The 19951-nt window shown below is 37.7% G+C and overlaps 1 pseudogene; it reads right to left on the bottom strand.

Annotated features, from left to right (window-relative positions):
- Positions 1–3241: 3241 nt before the first annotated feature.
- On the bottom strand, positions 3242–4784 carry LOC138173683 (survival of motor neuron protein-like; annotated as a pseudogene).
- Between the last annotated feature and the right edge of the window lie 15167 nt (positions 4785–19951).

Raw genomic sequence — 19951 nt, 5'->3', positions numbered from 1 at the left:
TCAATTTATGGATTATTGGCTAGCCCAATTAATAAATTGATTACTTGGAATATACTTGGAAACTGTCTCATGTGTTTTTAATTGCCATACCAACATTTCACACCATATACCAAGATAAGGTCAAAATGGATTTATGATTTAGACATAAAGGCTAATACGATAAGTAAATTAGGGGAGCATGGAAAATTTTACCTATGGATAAGGAAAGAATTTATGACAAAACAAGAGATAGAGAGCCTACAGGTAATAAAATGGATAATTTTGATTATATGAAATTAAAAAGCTTTTGCACAAACAAAACCAATGCAGCCAAGATTAGAAGGAAAGTAGGAAATGGGAAAAATTTTACAGCAAGTTTATCTGACAAAGGCTTTATTTCTCAAATATACAGAGAAGTGAGTCAAATTTAAAAGAACAAGAGTCATTCCTCAATCGATAAATTGGTCAAAGGATATGAACAGGCAGTTTTCAGAAAAAGAAATCAAATTTATTTATAGTGATATAAAATGTTCTAAATCACTGTTAAGTAGAAAAATGCAAATTAAAACAACTCTGAGGTATCACCTCACATCTATCAGATTAGCTAATATGACAGAAAAGAAAAAATGATAAGTGCTGGAGGGGATGTGGAAAAATAGGTACAATAATGCAACAGGTGAAGTTGGGAACTGATCCAATCATCCTGGAGAGTAATTTGGAACTATGCTCAAAGGTCTATAAAAGGGCATACCCTTTGACCCAGTAATACCAATACTAGGTCTGTATCCTAAAGAGATTAAAAAGAAAAAAAGGAAAAGGACCAATAGTTACCAAAAATTTTATAGCAACTCTTTTTGTGGTGGCAAAGAATTGGAAATCAAGAGGATGCCTATTAATTGGGAAATGACTGAACAAGCTGTGGTATATGAATGTAATGGAATACTATTGTGCTATAAGAAATGATGAGGGATGGTTTCAGAAAAACCTGGAAAGATGTATATGAACTGGTGAAAGTGAAGTAAGTAGAACCAGGAGAACAATGTACATAGTAATAGGAACATTTTACAATGTTCAAAAACTATTCTGAGCAATAAAATGATCCAAGATGATTCCCAAGGACACATGATGAAAAATGCCCTCCATCTCCAGAGAAAGAATAGATGGAGTCTGAATGCAGATCAAAGCATACTTCTTTTTACTTTATTTTTCTTGGAGGGCTTTTTTGTGGACTGGGGTGTCTTCTTTCGCAATGTTGCTAATATGGAAATATATTTTGCATCACTTCACATGTATAATCTATATAAAATCACTTACCTTCTCAGGGATGTGGGAAAAGAGGGAATGAGGGAGAGAGTATGGAACTTAAAACTTTAAAAATGAATGTTAATGATCTAAGACAATGATGAGAAATGCTATCCAACTCCAGAGAAAGAACTGATAGAGGCTGAAATCAGCTTGAAGCATAAATTTTTCATTTTATTTTTCTTTGCTACATGGCTAATATGGAAATATTTCTTGTATTATTTCACCTGTATAATTGATATGACATTTCTTGCTTTCACAATGGGTGGGGGAGGTGTGTTAAAGATGGAAAGAATTTGTAACTCAAATTAAAAAAAAAGATTAAAAGTAAATGAATAATGATAAAGAATTATTGGACTATCTGAAAGTAATTATCAAAGAAAGAACCTAGACATCAGGAAAACTGCCCCGATATCCTAGAACCAGAGAGTACAATAGAAATGAAAAGAATCCACTTATCAATGCTTGAAAGAGATCCCAAAATGAAAATTGCCAGGAATATTATAGCCAAACTCCAGATCTTGCAGGTCAAAAGAAAATATTTCAAGCAGTCAGAAAGAAACCATTCAAATACGATGGAGCCAGAGTTAGAATCACACAAGATTCAGCAGCTTCCCTGTCAAAGGAGCAGAGACCTTGGAATATGCTATTCCAGAAGGCAATATCTGGGAATTACATATACTCTCATGAAGAACTTCATGAGGATTCCATGTTTTATCCAAACAGAAGCTGTGCCAAATGTGCTTTTTAAACTGTACCCTTTTTCCCTTGTACTGTATATACTTATGGGATAATACGCTTCCAGTTTTGGAAGAATGTTTTATAGCAGGTGTCCATCCTTCCTTTTTTCCTTCCTTCTTTCCTTCCTTCCTTCCTTCCTTCCTTCCTTCCTTCCTTCCTTCCTTCCTTCCTTCCTTCCTTCCTTCCTTCCTTCCTTCCTTCCTTCCTTCTTGCTTTTTGGAGGGCAATTGGGGTTAAGTGACTTGCCCAAGGTCACAAGGCTAGTTTTTGTGATAAGTGTCTGAGGCCAGATTTGAACTCAGGTCCTCTTGACTCCAGGGCCACTACTCTACTCACTTCGCCACCTAGCCGCCCCTATGTTCTTACTACTTTAAATACCCCTTTAAAATGTTCTCTTAGAGGGAGTATGATAGAAGGGAGGGCAGATTGGAGGAGAGGGTAGTTAGGAGCACACACTTTTGAAAAGGGACAGGGTCAAAGGAGAAAATAGAATAAGTGGAGGGCAGGATAGGATGGAGGGAAATATAGTCAGCCTTTCACAATATAACTACTATGGAAACATTTTGCATAACTACACATGTACAATCTATATTGAATTGCTTGTCTTCCCAGTGAGGATGAGTGAGGAGGGAAGAAGGGAAAGAATCTGGAACTCAAAGTTTTAAAAACAAATGTCAAAAAACTATTTTTTACATGCAACCGGGAAATAAGATATATAGGGAATGGGGTATAGAAACCCATCTTGCCCTACAAGAAAGTTAGGGGGAGAATGGGGGAGGATAGAAGAGAGAAAAGATTGGGGGAAGGGGTATTCAGTAGGCTCACTATCTTGGGGTGGGGAGTAGGGTAGAGATGGGGAGAAAATTTATAACTCAAAATCTTGTGGAAATGAATATTGAAAACTAAAAATAAATAAAAAATAATAATAAATAAAAGATGTTCTCTCTTTTTAAAAAATTTATTTACTTTTTAGTTTTCAACAGTCACTTTTAAAAAATTTCATAAGTAAAGCTTCATTGACATTAATGATGAAGTTGAACAAGAGTTTTCAACATTCAGGACTTTCACATTCTCACTATTTTGTTCAACTATTCAAACATCCTTTTTTATAAATATACTTTGCTGATTAAGAAATTAAAAACCTGTGTACATTAGAAAGTATTAAACAACTATACAATGGGTTGTGCTCTCCAGTTCAGTCTTCTTAGTGGTAGAAAACCCTCCCAACTTCGTTCATCATAAACAGGACAGGATAAAATGCCACTCTCCTTTAGAGAGATCTGTACTCCTTAATTGAAGTGCTAATGCCTTTCTTCTTTTTGATGTTGTTTTAAGCCCAGATAGTAATAATAGCCATTATGTACCAGGATATTAACATACTTCCCAAAGTATCAGTATATTCAGGAGAACTGGGAGACAATGGAAGGTGGTGGAGGAATCAGTGGTGGTCCTAAAGGAAATGGTGGGGACCAGTCTGTGAGGAAAAATGGTGGACCACTGAATTTCAGTCCAGGTTTGCCCAGGGAGAGGAAGTGGTGGTGGAAGAGGGAAATAAGAATTCTAATGAATAGCTTTGGATTTGATACGATTCTATTTGCTTCCAGGTGATGTGGAGGACTTTTCATTTTCATCTGTTGAATACTGACTTTGACTTTCATTTTCATTTTGATGAATAGGTTCCTCATCAGGAACTCCTTTGATGTTTGGAAGAAGATCTGACACATTCTGTTCTTTATTTCCATAGCCAGCATAAACTATAACACTTGTCCCTCTTCGGATCAGATGATGCAATAGTAGCTGGATATATGTTGCCCTCTTCAGACTTCAAACTACACAATAAGCCTTACCAACTTTCTCCTGTTTCAATGGGGCTGGGTTACTTTTTTTCTTGTTTCTGTTCTTGACATTTTTTCTTTTTAGTCTACCACTTTTTTGTTTGACTGAAGCTTCAGAAATTTCACCTTTTTTTTTTTTGGAGGGCAATTGGGGTTAAGTAACTTGCCCAAGGTTACATGGCTAGTTATTTTGTGTGGGTGTTAAGTGTCTGAGGCCGGAACCGAACTCTGGTCCTCCTGATTCTGGGGCCGTGCTTTACTCACTGCGCCTCCTAGCCACCCCAATTTCACCATTCTTTAAAGCATTCTTAAATGATGCCACAGCTTTGCTATATGCTTTTATCAATGCTGTGTCATCCCATATACCAGATTTATCACTCTGCCTGATACTTCTGTGGAACAATACTGACTCCTCACGCTCCCAGATGCCCCAGACTAAGGCAGCCATGGTGAGTGGTCAACATTCACTTTTAAAAGATTTTAAGTTCCAAATTTTTTTCCACTGCTCTCCCCCTCCCTCTCCCAAGACAGCATGCAACCTGATATAAACTATACATGTAGAATCATATTAAACATTTCCACATTAGCCATGTTGTGAAAGAAGAATCAGAAAGGGAAAAACCACGAGAAAAAAAGAAAAAAGAGAAAATAGTATGCTTCATCTGCATTTAGACTCCACAGTTCTTTCTCTGAATGTGGTTAGCATTTTCCATCATGAGTTTTTTGGAATTGTTTTAGATCATTGTGTTGCTGAGAAAAACTAAGTCTATCAAAGTTGGTCATTGCACAATGTTGCTGTCACTGTGTACAATGTTCTCCTGGTTCTGGTCACTTCACTCAGTGCCAGTTCAAGTAAATCTTTCCAGGCTTCTCTGAAATCTATCTGGCTCATCATTTCTTATAGAACAATAGTATTCCAGTACATTCATATACCACAACTTGTTCAGCCATTCCTCGATTGATGGGCATCCCCTTAGTTTTCAATTCTTGGCTACCACAAAAGGAGCTGCTATAAATATTTTTGTATCTGTGGGTCCTTTTCCCTGTTTTATGATCTCTTTGGAATACAGACCTAATAGTGGTAGTTAGATCAAAGGGTATGCACAGTTTTATAGTCCATTGGGCATAGTTCCAAATAGTTCTCCAGAATGGTCGAATTGGTTCACAACTCCACTAACAATGCATTTGTGTTTTATTTTCCCCACATCTTCTCCAACATTTATCATTTTCCTGTTTTGTCATATTAGCCAATCTGATAGGTATGAAGTATTACCTCAGAGTTGTTTTAAGTTGTATTTCTCTAATCAATAGTTATTTAGATCATATTTCATATGCTTATAGATATCTTTAATTTCATCATCTGAAAACTGCTTGTTCATATCCTTTGAACATTTATCAATTATGGAGTGACGTGTGTTCTTAACAAATTTGACTCAATTCTCTATATATTTTAGAAATGAGACCTTTATCAGACACATTTGCTGTAAAGATTGTTTCCCAGTTTCCTGCTCTCCTTCTAATCTTGATTGCATTGGTTTTTTGGGTGCAAAACCTTTTTATTTTAATGTAATCAAAAATGTCCATTTTGCATTTCATAATGTTCTCTATCTCTTCTTTGGTCACAGATTCTTCCCTTCTCCATATATCTCACAGCTAAACCACTCCTTGCTCTTCTAATTTGCTTTAGGTGATCCCTTTATGTTTAAATCCTGTACCAATTTTGACTTCATCTTGGTATGTGGTATAAGGTGTTAGTCTATGCCTAGTTTCTGCCATACTATTTTCCAGTTTTCCCAGCAGTTTTATCAAATAGTGAGTTCTTATCCCACAAGCTAGTCTTTGGGTATATAAACAATAGAATATTGTAGTCATTAGCTAATTTCTAATTAACATAATAATGTCTTGTCTACTTAACCTATTTCACTGATCCACTACTCTATTTCTTAGCCAGCACCAGGTAGTTTTGATGACTGCTGCTTTATGATATAGTTTTAGATCTGGTATGGCTAGGCCATTTTCTTTTGCATTTTTTTCACTAATTCTCTTGATATTCTGGATATTTTGTTCTTCCTGATGAATTTTGTTATTATTTTTTCAAGCTCTATAAAATAATTTTTGGTTGTTTGATTGATATGGCACTGAATAAGTAAATGAACTTAGAATTGTCATTGTGAGCAACTGTTATTTTTCCAATTATTTAGATCTGACTTTATTTGTATGAAAAGTGTTTTGTAATTGTCTTCATCTAGTTCCCCAGGTTTGTCTCAATGGGCAGAATCCCAAATATATTATATTGTCTACAGTTACTTTAAATGGAATTTCTCTTTCTATCTCTTGCTGTTGGGCTTTGTTAGCAATATATAGAAATGCCGTTGATTTATGTGGGTTTATTTTATATCCTGCAACTTTGCTGAAGTTGCTATTTATTTTAAGTGTTTTTTTTTTAGTTGATTCTCTAGGATTTTCTAAGTATGCCTTAATATCATCTGCAAAGAGTGATAACTTTGTTTCTTCATTGCTTATTCTAATTCCTTCAATTTTTTTCTTCTCTTATTGCTAAAGCTAACATTTTTAGTATAATATTAAATAATAGTGGTGATAATGGTTATCTTTGCTTCACCCCTGAAATTACTGGAAATGATTTTAACTTACCCCCATTACATATAATGCTTGTTGATGGTTTTAGATAGATACTACTTCTCATTTTAAGGAAAACTCCATTTATTCCTATGTTCTCTAGTGTTTTTAATAGTAATGGTTGCTGTATTTTGTCAAAAAGCTTTTCCTGCATCTATTGAGATAATCATATGATTTGTTAATTTTGTTATTGATATTGTCAATTATGCTGATAGTTTTCCTAATACTGAACCAACCCTGCATTCCTGGTATAAACCCCGCCTGGTCATAGTGTATTATCCTCATGATAAGTTGCTGTAATCTCTTTGCTAATATCTTATTTAAATTTTTTGCATCTATATTCATTAGAAAAATTCATCTATAATTTTCTTTCTCTGTTTTGGCTCTTTCTAGTTTAGTTATTAGTACCATATTTGTGTCATAAAAAGAATTTGGTAGGACTCCATTTATTTTTCCAAATAGTTTATATAGTATTGTAATCAATTTTAAAAAAATGTTTGGTAGAATTCAATTGTAAATTCATTTGGCCCTAGGGATTTTTTCTTAGGGAGTTAATTGATGCCTTGCTTAATTTCTTTTTCTGAAATGGGGTTATTTATTTTATTTCCTCCTCTGTTAATCTGGGCAATTTATGGTTTGTAAATATTCAGCCATTTCACTTAGATTGCCAGATTTATTTGCACACAATTGAGCAAAATAGCTCCTAATTATTGTTTTAATTTCCTCTTCATTGGTGGTGAATTCACCCTTTTCATTTTTGGCACTGGTAATTTGGTTTTCTTTCTCTTTCTTAAAAATTAAATTAACCAAAAGTTTATCTATTTTTATTGTTTTTCCCCCATAAAACCAGCTTAGTTTTATTTATTAGTTCAATAGTTTCTTTAATTTCAATTTTATTAATCTCTCCTTTGATTTTCAGAATTTCTAATTTAATATTTAATTGAGGGGTTTTAATTTGTTCTTTTTTCTAGCTTTTTTAGTTGCATGCCTAATTCTAAATACCCTTTTCTAAAATCTATTTATATCTCATTGTCTAATTGATATCAATTGATAACTAATACCTTCACACTGCTGAGTGCTTATGAACAATAGAGCATTATTAGGTAGACATCCCTCAACTACTTAGGGTTACCCATAGAATCCTGAGGGAGGCAGTTAAGCACTAGTCCTATGGAGAACTAAAATGGTTCCATACTGATTAATCAGTTACTGTTTCCATGTTCCTTTGATATAGACACTTGTGGGGAGTGGGATACCTCTTTTTTCTGATTTCATCAAATTGCACCTGTTTTGCTCTCTCTCTCCCAACTTGGAAAGTCCTTAATTTTCCCCTCCAATTAGAAATAAAATAACCTAATTTTAAAAAATTAATTGGTCTTATTTGATTAGTGTTAATGCATAAAAGTCTGTCTTTCCCTATATTTGGGGTCCAGTGCCAAAGCTGTTGAAGGCTACTGTTACTGATTTGTTGGGCAATTGGCATACTTTGCTTAATAACTTAATATGGTCTTAGCTTAAACCCTGGTTTCCTCAGTCGTTTTATCTTTTACCTGCCACACTTGGCATAAGACCATCACTGTCAAGATGACTAGAAGTTAGAACATTGGGTATTCACCTATTCTGTATCTAGAGATAAGATCAATCATCATTAAGATGCTCAAGACAGCCCTATACTTGCTGAGGCTGAGAGAGAATGTCCTACCCATAAGATTTGGGAGAATACATTAGAAAAACCCTATTAAAACCCCATTCAAATAGTCAGAGACAGTCTCACTTTTGGGAGATGATGAGATCACTTCCTCCAACCAACAAAGATCACCCAATCCCCTGTATAGAAGCACTGCCCTTTTCTTCTTCCCTCTCCCCATTAAGTTTCACCTTTACTGTACCACTTTCCTCTGAACTACTGTCACATACACTGATTCTGGTTCTGGTGTCAATGTGCCACTAATAAAACTTCCTGTAATTTCTCTTAGAGTAGTCTCTTCCTAACAGAATCCAACTGAACTTAATAGATGGGTAACAAGCCAAGCCTGGGCCACAAGTTCATTAGCCAACTGATTAAAGCTGTGACTAAGGTTCCTGAAAGCTGCAGCTCCGTAGGAGGAATGGGGACCTGAAGCTTCACCGCCTCTTCCCCCTCCCTGGAGGACTCAAGAGTCAGGTCTCTGAATGATATGCTTTAGTGATAGGGAATTCCTCATCCCTATCTCCTCAGTTCATTGAAGTGTCTATCAAGCTTGGGACTAGTTAGCCAGGCACCTGCCCCCAAATCCTGATAAGCACTGTGCCATGATTCAGGACTCAAATGCAAGGACTCATGCTTCAATGAGAGTGTTTCTTCTACCTCTTGGATATATGGATATTGACCAAGTCTGTGATTAGGGCCACTAGTCAGAGTGATTTCCTCCCCTTACCAAAGAAAACATGAGACAGAGTCTGAACTGCTTTCTTCAGTAGGAAAGAATTCCCCTTCTGTTTTACCCCTTAGATCCATAAACCACTAACTAAGGTCATGACGGGGCTTCAGGTCTGCTGTACCTTTGCCCCTACCTCATATATATATAAAGTCCCTTTCACCCAAGGCATCAGTTGACTCCCCTTTACATAATGCTCCCCATCTCTAAGGCATACCTTCCCATAGACAACTCACTTCTTTAGGTATATCAATGTATTCTACTCATCTTCCCTTTTGTAGGACTCCAGTAGAGATGCCTTATCCAACACACAGCTCTGTGCCTCAAAGGCATCAACCTTATTCCCTACAAGCTCCTCCCCTTCAGGCTCCAATAGACCACCCCTTTTCTTCCTAGGGTCTCTTCCTAGCCACCTTAAAACACCAAATCCTATCCTGAAGCAAGTATATACACATACTTGGGGGTGGGGCAGTCATAGCTTCGTTGGTGAGCTGTAAGGATTATCCTGGCCAATGTCTTAATTTTATAGATTTACAAATTCAAAGTGACTTGTCCAACGCTATATAGGTAGTAAGTAGTGTAGTAATGTCTGAATTCAAAGTCAGCTTCTTTAACTCCACAACTAACTAGAGAAGTAGCTCAGAGTTCATACATTCATAGGGAGTATTATAGTGGGGTCAAGTAAAGAGTACATCAGTCCCAAAATATGTATGGAGCTTTCTCTGTCCTGCCTGTCAGGTGCTGAGCAAAAGGCAACTATTAAAATCATTACAGCTTTGGAAAGCATTTTGTGGGGGGAGAAAAGGAATCTGTAAGAACAAAGTGCTGTTGGTAGAATTGGACATGTGATCATGAGTTTCTGACCGTGGTATTCATGCACTCTAAACATTAAACATGTCTCTGGGGGCGGCTAGGTGGCACAGTGAATAGAGCACCAACCGTGGAGTCAGAAGGACCTGAGTTCAAATCTGGCCTCATACACTTACTAGCCATGTGACCTTGGGCAAGTCACTTAATCCCAACTGCCTTGCCTTCCCCCTTCAAAAAAGGAAAAAAAAACATGTCTCTAGCTAGAAATTCCTTTAACATAGATCTTGCTGAGAACAGATTAAGCTTTACAATCACTTTGGGTATTATTTGTGGTGGAGGCAAAGTGTATTTAGGCATAAAGTGGGATTAGGGCCTCCCTCTCAACGACTTACCTCAGTTTAGGGTTCTTGACTGAAAAAAATTCCCCAAGAAAACACCCACAGTTCCTTTCTTCTGGCCTCAGAGAGGTAGTAGCCAACAGGGAATAGAGATTCTGAAGAAGCACATTAAGCTTTAGATACTGATGTTCCAAAAATATGATATGCAAATGAAAACAAAATAAGGGAAGAACTGACTGTTGATATGGAGGTCTCCATTTACTGAGAAACCATGAAGTGTCCTAAATAGGGAGAGTTAAGAGGTATAAAGAGAATTATGATTTTCATAACAATCGATATGATATGTGTAATGAATATACTAATAATTTAGATCTTTCAAAAGCTGCCTCTCTGGCTTGGGAGTCAGAATTAACAATTTAGCTTAAAATGATCAATCAAACCCTTGACAACACTCCCACAACCACTACATTCTTGTGCCTGTGTACTTTAAGTGAAGCATATAAAAGACTGCAGAATTTGCTCCTGGCATAGAACTCTGTTCCTGTGACTCACCAAAGTTAACAACCCCAAAGATTTGAGCAATATTGTTCTCCCAGGACTCCAGAATTGTTGTATTGTCTTTCAAATGTGGGTTTGTTATGGGAAACCACTTTGGCCCTAGGAAACAATTGTTTGTAATCCACCTTACCCCTTCTCTTTCCATTATGATTTATGTATATAATATCTGTCTTTAGCAAGGGGAAATTCTGATCAGGAGAATTCCTGATTTGCAAATCTATTCCTTATAGTGAAACTAATTAATTAAATAGCTACCTGATTACTGGCACTTTGTCTCTGGTCTGCTGTTCTGTCATTCTCAGGTTAGAGACTGACAGTTAAATCCTGTTAACAGAGGCATCAGTTTAAGGATGCTCTCCTTTTTGGGTTTATTAGTATTTCTTCAGCACCAGTAAAGTCCATTGGTTGTACACATAACAGATTTAGAGTCTGTTCCTTAAAGGGTTATTTACATTAATCTTGTTTTCATTAAAAATTCACATATACACATAACACTTTAAAACCAAATCAATACAGTGGAGAGAGGGAAAACCTTAGACATTTATAAAGTGGCAACATGCCTCCACTTGTAAACCATATGAACTTTAAAGATCCTGTATCTAGAATGCATCTTGCATAAAAAGGCCCACATGATTCAGAGATGGGAAACCATCTTACCCATTTGGTGAAATATCAATGGGAAACATGGGAATGGCATTTTACTTTTGACAAAGTGAATGGCTATGGATATTTGAATTTAATATACCTCGTGTCCACTTAGTTCTTTGGATGTCTATAAACATGTACAATTCTTAGTGTTATACTTCTTCTAGGACAAATCCTAAGCATAAGCAACATTGATATTCAGGCACTATGAGAAGACCCCCATGGTGACTCACTAGAAAAAAGCTAAAAACTGATGAAGGCCTTGAACGGGACTTTTTCCCTTCTAGGCAAGGGGTAAAGGGGAAGATGGATTGGGAGAAAAGGAATCAGTTCCATGAACCAGGGCTCATAGGAGAGTGAGGGCACAGGACCTTGGAAATGATCCCAAACAGGATCATCAGGGTTTACCATGACACTTCATTAAGCTTTATCAACAGAGCAGAGATTAGGTGAATGATTCAGACTACACAGATCAGTTAGACATAGAAGGTAGAGAAGAACATTTTAATACCATTAGTATTCTGTGTTTAGGGTAGCTAAGTGGCACAGTAGATAGAATGCTAGACCTGACTCATTTTCCTGATTTCAAATCTGGCTTCAGATATTTACTATCTGTGTGACCCTGGGCAAGTCACTTAACCCTGTTTACCTCAGTTTCCTCATCTGTAAAATGAACTAGAGAAGGAAATAGCAAACCATTCCTGTGCTTTTACTAAGAAAATCTCAAATGGGGTCACTAAGAGTAAGGCATGACTGAAACAAATGAACAATAAATGCTGTGTTATTCTCAACTGGATTATACTGCTACATAGAAAGTAATGGTTATTCCCTTCCTAGGCCAGGGTTGAGAGAGACTAGGTTTCATTTACTAATTAAGAAAAAGAAACAGCTTTTTTCTTACTTCATTCACCAGCTAACTTAGTCATAATCTTATGTAATGATACTGTTGAGATATAATTTCAGATAAAAAATAGTGACACAATAGAGCAATTTGTGAAGAAAGTATGAAAGTTAGGCAATAATTCTTGATGAAAACAGAAAGGTGTTTGGACTTGAAATGAGTCTCTGACCCTTTTCATTTAAAGTGGAGATTCTGACCCTACAGGTATTAGTGGCAATTTTATTTAGGAAAAAATTCTTTCCCTTTCACTAAGCCAATACAAAACTACTGAGGTGTAACCAATGGATTTGTCAGAACCAAGGGCAAAGAACTGTATTTATAATTTGTCCAGAATATAAGCCAGTCATTTTCTCCCAGTGTCATGCATGCTAGCTATTCAGTCTGAACCAGCCTTTCTTCCCAAGGCTGTTCAGAGACAACAGCTTGCTTAATTCTGGCAAGGCCTCCTCTCAGTAACTCAGTTCTCACATATTGGCCTTATTTCCTGCATGTAAGTTCCTGGATGGCTGGTGATCTTTTACTGGATTTCTTTTATTTTCTATAGTTCTCCTTGGAAGTGTGAAAAGGCCTCAGAATATCTTGATGAGGTATTATCACCATCACCTCTTGAATGAGAAAATGAAGCACAAAGAAGTGGCCCAAGTCATACAATGAATGAGTCAGGCCAGGACAAGGACTTGAGCCTCTTAACTCTAGACCATTCCTGCATCCCTTAGTTTGTTATTGCAAAGAGTAGGATCAGAAAGAAACTGTTAAAGTTTTCTGTATGTTTTCAAAAGGGAGTAAAAGTGGGGAGATGAGTCAGTGATTATAAAAACACAAAAAACAAAACCACTAACAGAAACTTTTTCTCATTACTTAAAGCCTGTATAGGATGCCATGGAGATGAAATGGGTATTAAATAGGTGTAGGAATCAGAGCAGTTCAGAAAATCTCCAACATAGAGGTTTTTGAGAGATGGATTCAGGAATGATCCAATTTATAGTTAAGCTAGTGAGCTGACAGGGAGGCTGAAATTTTTTTTTGTTTTAGTTTGGAGGGCAATTGAGGTTAAGTGACTTGCCCAAGGTCACATGGCTAGTTTTTGTGTTACGTGTCTGAGGCCAGATTTGAACTCAGGTACTCCTGACTCCAGGGCCATTCATTGCGCCACCTAACCACCTGAAATTTTTTTTTTAATCCAGGCATTATAGAATATGTCCCCATCTCTGACTGCATGAGTGACAAGACATTTATGACTGGACCTGACCCCCTTCACTGGAAGGAGATTAAGGGCATAGCTGCAGACAAAGTACAAATCTACCACTGTTTCCAGAAGCACAGTGATTTAACCTATATAGTCTAAAGGAAGCTAGAATAAAATGAGAAAGATACCTAAATGTTTCAGTCACTTCTGGATCAAAGAACCCTGAATATGGAGCTTAGCAAAGCTTTGTCTGATGCTAATTGTTAGTGCTTGGTTCAAAAGCAGGACTTAAGGTTCATCTTTTCTAGGAAAGGCTATGCCCAAGATCCTTACAGCAAATTGCAAATAATAATGAACTTATGTAGCTTAAATTGGCAGCAAGTGATGACAACACTAGTATTTGTAGTGAAACTAGGTCCAAGTTAAATATATATTTGTTCTCTGTATTTGGTTTATTATGGATTAAAGAATCAGGGAAGGATATTCTGTTAAGAGATTTATAAGGTATTTCCCTAAGAGACAAAAAAAAAACCCTGTCCTGATATTCCTTTCTTTTTACTATTAGAAAGGGTAAACAGGAAACTGAGGAATTCAACTCAATGACTCTCTCAGGAGATTAGAGAAGTTAAAGGACTTAGGCTGAATTTTGTTTTCCATTTAAAGATGAGCCATAGGTATATAGTTATGTGTGGAAGCAGATTCCTTCATCCTAATTTTTCCCAAATGAAAATTCTTTTTGTTTAGGGTTTTAACCCTAAGGTCAGTAGTGGAATTGCAGCACACACACAAAAAAATGGGACAATATGAAAGGTATCTGATAAAAGGAAAATGAAGAAATGGGCCAAAGGACACAGTTTGGGAGGAAACTGTATCCCTGCATATTAAACACCTTTTAATATAAACATTCAAAATCTATCTAAACATTTTCAGCCTAATAAAATTCCTACCAGCCTGTTTACCCACCAAGAAAAGTTCAGTGTAAGGTGATGCATTGTCTTTCCAGGTCTAATAGCTTGACAGATGCTACAGGTTTTCATTTTCAAATGATAAAGAAGTCCTTCATTAAACAGGAGTGACACAAATTCATTTCTTGGAAAGGATACTTGGAAAGGATAAAGTGTTGTTGATTTAGGTAATGAATATTAATATGCCTAGGAGAAATGATAAAGTGTGAAACAAAGGATATCACATGATATCCTTTCATATAAACAAAAATATGGCACACTATCTATTTTCTCTGATCCTCTTTGTCCTCTCTCAAACCTCTCCGAAACAGAAATTATGCACCAAAGATAAAGCGACTTCAGCTGCTTCTATGGTCTAGGAAACCAAGAATTCAAACCAAGATTAAAAAAAAATAACCCAAACCCAGGAACTGACACTCACTGATCCTGGTCTCACTTAGTATTCCTCTCCTACCTTCCATGCTACACTAACAAACTCAAGACACAAGCTTATATCAAAACCCAACTCCTATATCCTAGTGCCTCCTCTCTCTTTTCAGGGCCACAGACACCTTGGGTCCAGGATGAGGATGTTTTTTTCAGCTTCAACTTGGCCATAGGTCTTCAGGAGCAAAGAGCCTGCCAGAGACTGTAACCTGGAAGTACTAATGTTGCAGAACTCTGAAATGTCAATAACTCTGAACTGTGGTGCTGGGGAAAGTAGTATTTGAACTGCTAGTGCTGGGAACAGAAGGAGTGGGACAGGTTACCAGCATAGGACACTGTGTGTACAGGGAGCTGGGCAGCAGTCTACCAAATGTCTGAAGGAAAACCGAGCCTGAGGGAAAAGTACAGAACCTTGTTGGGGCCATTTCTGACCACCCAAAAATCAGAGACTTAGGCTGGTGAACTATGAACTGCCCAGTTTGGGAGGAGACTATGGTGTTTTGAGATCCAGACCTCAAAGAAATCACAACCAGAGGGGAGAGTCCAAAATGAAAAATAAGGAAAATAAAGGGGGCAGTTGGGAAGACTGAAAGTACCAAAGATTCCAATATGAAGACATCCCAAAGACCTTGAACAGAAACAGAAAAATAAAATGGGAAAAAGAACAACAGAAGGAAATATGGTTTCTAGCTCTAGTACATGAATTCAAACATCTATGAATAAATACTATAAAATGAAGGGAAATGATTCAGCAGTTGATGAGATAGAGCACCCTTTGGAATTTGAGAACATGGAACCATAACATGCAGCTCCTGAGTAGTTTAAAAGACAAATGAAACTTACAAGAGAAGAATTTCTGTCTTGCACAGCCAAAAATAATGAGCAGAAGAGGAAACCTTGAAACTGCAAGGGCAAGCCTCATCAAAGAAACAAAAGAGAGAACAAAAGATTGGGAATGCAAATACACAGAAGTGAAAGACAATCTAGGAAAAGAGAAGTAAAAAAGAACATTAAAAGGAAATAGGCTCACTATGCAGGCAAAACATATGGATCTTGAACACAGGATGCATAGAGACCACCTAAGCATCACAGGTCTCCTAGAAGAACATAACAGGACAAAAAGTCTTTAACACCATAATGGAGGAAATAATAAAAGGGAACCGCCCAGAACTTCTGAACATAAAAAATAAAATTTCAATTGAAAGAATTTATGGGGAAAGAACCCACAAAATGACACAGGGAAGCTAACCTCCCACTGAGGACAGTCCAGCATGCCGGCAGGAATAGGCCAGCGCAGTGCTCTGGGAATTGACCCCAGCCCCGAGTGAGCCAGAGGTATTAGCCCCAGGCCTGACCAACCACCAGCTGGAGGGACTCCAGATCACCAGCACCTGTGGAGTTCCAGAATTATCAACACATAGATGCTAAGGACAAAGTAAGAGGTCTGTGCAGTGTGGACTTTGGGACCCAGTAGCTGGAAGTGTGTCGGCACTGCCTCTGGGGCGAGAAGCCACTGAGGGCTGCCGCCACCATGTGGCAGCTTCAGTTCCTGGCATGCAGTTTGTAGGGGCACCAAACGACCAGTCTGAGGGGTAATCACTTTTGCTTTAACTTGCTTGGATCTGGATTGTGGTCTAGGGTAGAAGTCCTGGGGTGTGTGACAAGCTTGCCAGAGCGTGTGGAGGCTTCAGAGAGGGCACCCAACTAATATCTCCAGCAGCTGAGAAAACCCCAGCATTTGGAATGAAGCTCCCCTGTCTGGTGGCAGAGTCCTACTGTGGCAAAAAGCCCAAAAGTCAAGTAATTGGGTGGCAAAATGAGCAGGCAAAGGAAGCAAACCAAGCAAAGCAATCCAACATTAGACTCCTATTTTGGGGACAAAAAGGAGCAAAGCATGGAACAAGAGGAAGATAGTGAAGTCAGAACTCCTGCACCAAAAGCTTCCAAGAAAAATAGGAGTGGGTTACAGGCCATAGAGGACCATAAGAAGCACGTAAGAGAAGTGGAGGAAAAATTGAGAAGAGAAATGAGAATGATGCAAGAAAATTATGAAATGAGAGTCAACAGCCTGAGGAAAATAACACCTTAAAAAACAGACTAACTCAAATGGCAAAAGAGGCTCAAAAAGGCAATGAGGAGAAGAATGCCTTAAAAAGCTGAAGTTGCCAGATGGAAAAAGAATCTCAAAAGCTCACTGAGGAGAATCATTTCTTCAGAATTAGACTGGGGCAAATGGAAGCTAGTGACTTTATGAGAAATAAAGATGCTGTTAAACAGATCCAAACAAATGAAAGAACAGAAGGCAATGTGAAATATCTCATGGGAAAAACAACTGACCTGGAAAATAGATCCAGGAGAGAGAATTTAAAAATTATTGGACTACCTGAAAGCCATGATCAAATAAATAACCTAGAAATCATCCTCCAAGAAATTCTCAAGGAAAACTGCCCTGATGTTTTAGAACCAGAGGGCAAAATAGAGGTTAAAAGAATCCACTGATCACCTCCTGAAAAAGGTCCCAAAAAGAAAACTCCTAGGAATATTATAGCCAGGTTCCAGAGTTCCCAGATCAAGCAGAGAATATTACAAGCAGCCAGGAAGAAACAATTTGAATATTGTGGAAACACAATCAGGATAACACAGGATCTGACAGCTTCTACACTGAGGGATTGAAGGGCTTGGAATACGATATTCCGGAGGTCAAAGGAGCTGGGATTAAAACCAAGAATCACCTGCCCAGCAAAAATGAGTATCATGTTTGAGGGGAAAATATGGTCATTTAGTGGAATAGAGGACTTTCAAACATTCTTGATGACAAAAACAGAGTTGAATAGAAAATTTGACATTCAGATACAAGAAGCAAAAGAAGCTAAACAGGGAAAAGAAATCATAAGCAAATTATCAGACTTGAACTATTAACATTCCTACATGGAAAAATGATAATTGTAACTTATGAAACTTTTCTCAGTGTGAAAATAGTTGAAGGGAATATATATGTCTATATGTCTATATCAGAGCATATATGGGTGTATGAATACATATGTGAATGTGTGTATATATGTGCACAGATATACATAGACAGAGGGCACAGGACTAATTTAATAGGAAGGGATAATATTTAAAAGGTGAAATCAAGAGGTGAGAGAGGAATATAATGAGAAGAGATGAGGAGAGACAGAATGGGTTAAACTATCTCATATAGAAGAGGCAAGGGAAAACAGGTACAATGGAGGGGAAGAATAGGAAGGCAAAAGGGCATGGGTCAACCTTAGTCTCATTGAATTTGGCTGGGGGGGGGACACACTAAATAAGTTATCTCACCCTACAGGAGTGGGGGGAAGGGGATGAGAGTGGGGTTGTTGGAAGGGAGGGTAAGCTGGCGGGGAGGGAAGTTGGAAACACCCACTTTTGAAAAGGGAAGGGATCAAAGTAGAGAACAGAACAAGTGGGAGGTGGGATAGGAGGGAGGGAAATATAGTCAGTCTTTTACAATATATCTACTATGGTAAGGTTTTGCATTACCTATACATGTACAACCTATACTGAACTGCTTATCTTCCCAGTAAGAGTGGGTGACAAGGGAGGAAGTGAATGAATCTGGAATTCAAAGCTTTAAAATCAAATGTTTAATATATATATTAAATACATACACTATTATTAATAATATTTTACATGTAATTGGGAAATAAGTTATATAGGCACTGGGGCATAAAGATCCACCTGCCCTACTACAAAAGTCGAAGGGGGTATGGGAAGAGGTATGGGAGAGAGCAGATTGGAGGAGGGAATAATCCTGTGGGACTGCTATTTTGGAGTGATGGGTAGGGGAAAAACAGGGAGAAAATTTGTAACTCAAAATCTGGTGGAAATGAATGATGTAAATCAGAAGTTAATAAAGCATTTGAAAAATGAAAAAAAAAGAATTTATGGGTTGCCTCCAGAAAAACAAACAACACCCAAGGCTGCAAATTCTAATAGTGGTTATTAACAGTTCAATTCAGAAACAATTTCTGCAAACCATCTTGGTAAAGATCTTTAAATACAAACGAAAGAAGACTATTTTAGACACACTAGGAAATGGAGGGAATGGAATAATGGGTTCCAAGGTACACTTGAACTCAGGATGCTGCCCAGGATGACTAATTCTGCAAATCTGACCCTAATCACATAGAAAAAAAATTAACATTAAATAATAATGAAGAGTTTGAAGCATTTTTAGGAAGAAGACTAGAACAAAAATAGATTATTTGCTTTTCAAACATCCCCAAAAACAGAAATATAAGAGGAATGAATAAATGTAGCCATAGCCAACAGAGTGAGAAAAGAAAGACCAGTGACTTCTTAATTGTACACAATTAGGGATGATGGCAAAATCTTGGAGAGGCCATCAGTGAAAGAAATGGGCAGGGATCATTATGGACAGAAGCTGGAGACACACAGGTGAATACACTACAGGTGAATGCTTGTTTTATGGGAGGGTACAGGGAAGGTTGGGGGAGAGGATCAGGAAGATACAGAGAAGTGATGCACTGGGGTCAAATCAAGGACTAGCAATGACAGGAAGGTGACCTCTGTAGTCTCAGAAAGAGAAGAGCCTAGAGGGGAGTGGGTGAGGAGGAGGGGGAAAATGAATGTTCCAGTGGGTAAAGAGAGACAAGGAATCTACTCTGGGTGAAGTGTAGGGATTTTGTTGCCTGAAAAGTCTACTTCTCTTGGGGATAGAGGGGTGGAGTTGGAATCTCTGGGGGCAACTGGCTCCCAGAAGAGTAGGAAAGCATGGATCCAGGGAGATTTACAGGCAGGTGTGGGGGGAAAAATTGTCAATGAGAAGGTATAGATCAGTGGGAGGGAGGTGCCTTACCATGGCACAGTGTACTCTTTGACCCCTGCATAACTGAAACTGCTCTGAAAGACACAATGAAAAAGAGGAATCCATGGGATTAGCCCTCACAAGGCAGTGGCAGTAAGCACCTAGAGGGCCAAGTCTAGAATGGATATCTTGGAAGTTTTGATTGTATGAAGAATTCAAAGAAAAGAGAAATATCAGAAGATTATAGGGTATGTCATAAATCAGAGAATGAGGGTCTAGAGAAAGCTGGATAATGAAGACAGTGAAAGAAATTCTTTTTTAAAAAAGGTGCAAAAAACTAAGTTAGAAGGAAGGAGGAATCAACTTAACTGACAGTAAAAAATTGTAGGTAGAAATATATA

Source organism: Petaurus breviceps, unplaced genomic scaffold (assembly GCF_028583685.1).
Source record: "Petaurus breviceps papuanus isolate PSGF00001 unplaced genomic scaffold, PetGlider_PUasm1.0 64, whole genome shotgun sequence".
In the NCBI taxonomy this organism is placed as follows: Eukaryota; Metazoa; Chordata; class Mammalia; order Diprotodontia; family Petauridae; genus Petaurus; species Petaurus breviceps.
This window is presented reverse-complemented; position numbering and strand designations above follow the sequence as displayed.